Source organism: Amblyomma americanum, chromosome 1, assembly GCF_052857255.1.
Source record: "Amblyomma americanum isolate KBUSLIRL-KWMA chromosome 1, ASM5285725v1, whole genome shotgun sequence".
NCBI lineage: Eukaryota > Metazoa > Arthropoda > Arachnida > Ixodida > Ixodidae > Amblyomma > Amblyomma americanum.
In genome coordinates this window covers 377,036,462-377,042,744 of record NC_135497.1, presented here as the reverse complement: position 1 = coordinate 377,042,744, position 6,283 = coordinate 377,036,462, and the positions used below count along the sequence as shown (strand labels likewise).

At 47.6% G+C, this 6,283-nt stretch overlaps 1 non-coding gene across 1 annotated transcript; it reads left to right on the top strand.

The window, feature by feature from the left end:
* The first annotated feature begins 251 nt into the window (after positions 1-251).
* On the top strand, positions 252-323 carry TRNAA-UGC (transfer RNA alanine (anticodon UGC)). Its single transcript has one exon. It is a non-coding gene; the product is annotated as a tRNA-Ala (tRNA).
* The last annotated feature ends 5,960 nt before the right edge of the window (positions 324-6,283 follow it).

Below are 6,283 nucleotides of genomic sequence, written 5' to 3'. Positions count from 1 at the left end.
TTGACAGCGTCAGTCCACATTGGGCTAAAAGCTGCTACTTTATTGTCTAAGTTTCGTGGGCATTATAATCTCGTATGTGTGCTCGTGCGAGGCAGGTAGAGAGATAGAGAGAGATAGAGAGGCGGGCCGGGGCTCCTGTCCGACTTTCCACCTTCCGATCTGGTGTTGCACAGTAGACGAAATGCTTGCAAACGAACGGCCTACTGCGGTACCTGCGAAGTTGTACACTTAATCGCCGATGGAAGAAGAGCGGGGGTGTAGCTCAGTGGTAGAGCGTTCGCTTTGCATGTGAAAGGCCCCGGGTTCGATCCCCGGCACCTCCACGAGACCGCCGCTTTTTTTTTCTCGTCATACCATGAGCCACGAATAAACAGAATGGATACACACTCCGCTCAACCCGTTTAACTTTAGTGTCCGGGGTGGCTGCGGCCAAAGGAGGAAAAGTACCCTGAGTCTTGCATTTTCCTCGCTCGCCTTCCCCTAATATCCTCACACCCATCCTCGTTTTATTATTTTACTGCTCTTTCTCGCTCCCAATTTCCTGCTCTCGCCGACGCCATGGAGGAAGGATCCATGTCAAACCCACTCTAACCCTAAAACACGGCCGCCCGCTATCGTCATCACCCCACTTAGAGGAGCTTGACGCATGTTTTCTTTTCTCATGGTATATATGTCTACATTACTCAGTAATAAATGTATGATAGAAGTCCTAAACGGGCGATTTAAAGTTTGACAAAAGCTTGCGTAAAGGGGGGGGGGGGCGCCATCCCTTGCCCACCACTTACGGTGAAAACAAAGTTTTGACAAGAGGTGTAGTTAAATTTTTAAACTGGTGGTTGTGTAGTGCACTGCTTTCCAACAGGCCGATGACGAACAGGACGTGCAACGGTGGCACGATGGCCGGTTAAGAAACCACAAATTAAGGCACGCCACTCAACATATACACCAGCAACGAAACAGTTCATTGAATAACAATTACATAAGAAGATGCACAAAAATTGCTCGACTATTTACCTACACGTGGAGAGGGAACAACCACATATCAGTGGATAAGAAATATTGCCCTCATACCGCCGCACTACCCTACAAAACAATACACAAGCGAGACAATCACTGTATACCGTATATTTCCGTACTACCTCTTAAGATCCAACAAAACTTACCGCAACTTTTGCAAATGCGGAAAACCTGCACAAAACATCTGTGACTAAATTATAGAGTTATTGAAGAAAGGAAAGACTACTCCTGACATGGAAATGTCCAAAGACCACAAAATACAAACACCTAGTGTTTGAAATATTCCAACACCAGGGTACGTACCAAGCCCTTGAAAAACTCGTAAAGAGGATGAACCAGATCACTGACCAAGCCGAACTCCCCCAACCTGGCCAGCCAGCACTCGGTAACGTAACCTTCGCTACTGAATGCAAAACTATGAGCCAGATACAATAGGGTATTCTGAAGTACAACGCATTCTTCTGTTCCTTTTCTTTTGTTAAAGCCTCTCTATTTTTATTTTACAATCCATCTTGTTTCATCTTTTTTTTAAACTCATATTGCCTATTAGGTACTTGTCCCCTGATCTATTTTATTTATTTACTTCACCAACCATTTTGTCACACACATATGCCGATTTATAGACGAACTAAAAATTGCCTGTTTCACTGAAGACCAATAAAAATTTTAAAATATAGGCTTTAGAGACATCGCGATGGTTTCAGCAGCACATTATTACTTGTGTTGGAGTACATCTTAACACAGCTGAATAATGTCAGCTGTAGGCGGCTACAACTAATTCCTGGTAATGTAACTTTTAGCTATCATAGCTAGGAATTCAGTTGAAATAGAGATCGCTAGCCAGTTGTTAATAAAAGACATATTATTTTTCAAAATTTCGAAAACGCGATTACCCTTAATGCTGTGACCGAAGAAAAAGGCACAGAAAAACGAAATTCTTTTTCTACGCGAGAAGCGCGCTCTGCCAGCTTTGCGCCTACACCCTCTCTTTCCACATTCCAGTAAACGGTGGGCCAAAGCCAACATACTCCTGTAAACCATGCTCCACGGTGATTGCATCCACAATTGATGGGAGTGCCGATGCGGCGGCTGTCTCGGGCTGTCTGCTCCTCGAGGAGCTTTTTCCCAACATTCCTCCTGCCGGCAGCTGCGCATTGTGCTGCGGGTGCCATGGCGCCGAACCTCAGGAGCTGATCCTTCCTTGCAATCTTTGTTGCTCCGCGCTCGTCTCTCTTTCGCGGCTTTCTGAAACCAGCCCTGCTGAAAGGTCAGCGTAGTAAAAATGAACGCTTCGTCTAGCGTAACAAACTGCCCACACGGCTCTGTGCTCCATACCCCGTATGTGAACAGCTGACTGCGATTTGAAAACAACAATAGCCTGTGCTAACTTTTTGTGTGTTTTTTCTTCAAACAGCACTGCTTTAAAAACGTGGCTCACGTGTTGTTCAACGCGCGAAAAGTGTTTTGGTGCAACAGTGCAGACGACTGGCTATCCGGCCTGGCCATAGCTATGGCATTCTATGGCTTCGAAAGGCTCGTCGATGAAAAAAAAAAGCGCCGGAAACGTTTCCGAATACCTTACATATTCATATATAAGTTAAAACTATGGCGTTGTTAGCACCAAGAACTTTAATAACACTTCTGTTGGGCCTAGCAGTGCATGATAATACCACAGATGATCAATGTGCGCAAAGCATTAGACAATCCACGTACAGCGCTCCTTATGTTTCTCTCGTGTGCGTGGATTGTCTAATGTTTTGAGCACATCGATCATCTGTAGCTCCAAGAAGTTTGTACGCTTGAATAAGAACATTTATTTCACGCTTTCCTCTTCTGGTTTTCGGAGAAAATACCAAGCGGCTTGCGTGGTCGTGATGTGCTTCCTGAGGCCAGTTTCAGCCGAGTCTCCTCTCGTTATGTTTCCTTTCTACCCGAAAGCTTCACTATGCTAGGTAAAGCCGCTCTTCGCATGTCGCTAAATTTGACCTTCCCAGAGCCAGAGGTGGTGCTTTCGCGGTGTTGAGGTGTCCATCGAGATGTCGACATCTGATAGCTACTGCGGTCTTTCCTTTCCTCAAAGCACATGATTTCGCATTCCTCCACGTAAGCAAACCCAAGTGCCCTCGATTGCGGTTCGCCTCCATCGAAACCCGGCGGCCGCCGCGGTCGGGTTCGAACCCGCGTACTCCGGCTCAGTAGACTAGTGGCTTAACCACTGCGCCACCGCGCGGGGTAACTATCCAGTGTGCGGAACGCACTCAACGTTAAAAACACGAAGCCGCACCTACTTGCCCGATACACCACAGCTTTTGCTGTCTAGCCAGGTTCAGGATTAGCTAAACTGCACCGAATTTTTTAAACCGAAATCTTCACTACGCTAAGTAAAGCAGTCACGGAGTAGGCGAGAGAATGACCTTGAACGACCTTCAGCCAAACCACGTTTATCCCTTCCTTACGGCGCGGCTCGGATGTCCACCGATATATGCGAGACACTTACTTCGCTATTCCCTTTCCGCAAAACCAATTTTCAAAACCAATCAAATTTTCTTCGAAAGCAATGTAAAGGCGCATAACTGGCTCCCTGGGGCAGTGAACGCATGAGTCGCGCTTTCAGGTACGTCGAGCGCAACGATATACCATACAATAAATGAAATAACTAGCGCAACAATAAACAACTCAAACATAGAGGCATCTGAAGAAGCGGCCATTGCCTTGGCAATATCGCACGGCAACGCAACAGGACAAAACCTCCCTATACTGACGGACTCCAAAGAAGAATCCAGAAACCACACAAGAGCCAGAATCGACAGCATCGCCAATCATATTCTACACACGACGACAAGACGCATAAACACTAAATATAGTGTGGGTTCCGAGACATGAGGGGTTGGGGGGCAACGTGGCAGCAGACGAGTCAGCTCAAGGGTACGTCAACCGAGCAGACTCAACCCTTTGCACCACGGGCACCTTTGACCCTGTTAGCCCCACGTAATCAGACATGCTCGATCATTACAGGGGTCAGCGGAAACGCTACCCAGTCTCACACAAAGGGCTTACCAAAGAGGAGGTGCTAGGCTGTCGCAGACTACACACCGATACCTGCCAGCACCTGCACACACTACACCATATTTTCCCTACAGAATACGTAGACAAATGACCGTGGTGCCAGGTAAACCTACACTACTGCATGTCACATGCGCCTGCCATAAGGAAGACTTAGAGCCTAGAATAGAACACCCGAGTGTGACACAGTGGGACACTTGCCGGCCAGTTAGGACGAGCAACGATTTGTCGTACGCCGAGCCACGATAGCAGCGGTCAAGTGCGGCATGCTGGACCAACGATCGACCGCGGCGCCCAGTGACCCGTAAGGGTCGATAACACTTTAAATTGGTCGCAAACAAAGTTTTCAAGTGAAAAGCTTAACTACGCCACCTTTTCGAGCCGTCAAAGGGGCCCCAAGTTTGACCGTGAATATAGCTAGAGGTCACGGTGGCCGAAAGTTTCGCCTTGAATGTAGGTAGACGTCAAGCCATGAGCATAACTGGTGGTAGTCAGGTTAGACACGTGACGTCAGCTACAGCAGCGACACCAGCGGCTGTTACCCCAACTGTCCCGTCTTTGACCTTTGAGCTTGACCCTTGAGCCTTGACCTCTGACCTTGACCTCCGGTCAAGCGGGAAAGCGTCTGCCGGCATCGCATGCGCAGGTCAGAAAGTGTGTTCTTCATAAAATGCCGGTGCACTTTGATGCGTTCAGCGGAACACTAGGTGTGATCGATGCGACGCCTGCCGTGGAGACCGACACCCGAACCGCACCCGTAAGGGAAGGCAAATGAAATGAAAATTGGTTTTAAGGAAATGAAATTACGCCTGTCTCACATATCTCGATGGACACCCAAACCACGCCGTAAGTGAAGGAAAATAGAAGTTGAAAACCGGCAGTCGCTCGACCCCAAAGGCAGCCAAGGAGATGCAGCTTTTTCGCTTTTGACCACGGTTAACCAGAGCTAAGCCACCAGCAATTTTTTTTCCATCCTTCCATCAGGTACGTCGTGGTAGTGAGAGAGAGAGAGAGATGGGCTCCATGCATTAGCGCTGACAAAGAATTACAAGATTGCACTTTTCAGTCTGCTAATGAGGGGAACTGCAAAAGCCCTTCCTTGTCGTGTCCTCTTTCGCTCTGCATTTTTCTTCTTTTTCTGCAATTTTGTGTTTCTTTCTGCTTTTTACGCGACAACGTATACAGTTTGTTCGGTCGAAAGCCGTCGGCGTCGTAATTGAAGTAGTTGGCACCGAGCGTCGGAAATATTCCTTCCCTTACGGCGCGGTTCGGGTGTCCACCGAGATACGACACGGGCGTAATTTTCCTTTCCTTAAATTGCGCAACGGGCAAGGCATCGCACCGAACGGGCGATGGCACTCCGTGGACCCTTTGGCAACGCTGTCGCATCCCACTCTTAAAAACGAAGCTTAAGGATCCATTTTCTTTTATTTCTTCTCTTTAGACCAATGCATATATGTTGTTCAATGAACTATTGCATATATGTTTCAGTTACCATAACACTTACGTTTGAAGACCGCAGCAACAGGGCGCAGCGTTGAATGGTTGCCAAGTATAAGTGCCACATGCCAAGCTGGACGCAAGAGCGCGGAACTCACCGAACGTCGAATTCATTAAACCGCACTTATTATTCTTTTCTTTCTTTCTTTGGTGTCGCCGCACACAGGGCGCAGCGTTCAGCATAGATATCGTGATTGGAAAAAAAATTTATTTACAGAAGTACGCAAGCCAAGGCTACCGGATACATTGACCTTCACAAGTAGACATGACGTTTATAGCGTAGATGTGTAAAGGGAAGTTTTTGACACTCTAAAACGAAATCTACACAATCCAACCCCGTCTGTACATGACCACAACGAGTGTAACAGGCTAATCAACTAAACATCGGGTGGTCAAAAAAGGTAAACAATACTATTTCACATTATTAAGTTCTGTTAAAATGGAGCGGCACTGTACAAAAGAATCAACCCTCCCCCCGGGGGAGGGGAGGAAGGGTGGAACACTACCAGCGCCAACCCTAAAGGACAGCTATAAACAAACCACGATCTAATTAAACAACATTCAGAAAAGAGGAGGGGGCGGTCTAGCTACTACCCTAGCATCGGCATAGCTAGTCGGCCCTCCCGAACGACAAAGATACGGGTGTGCCAGCGCCGCAGGAACAGCGCCTCCCCATCCGCTGCAAGCCGGTCAGACAGGTATT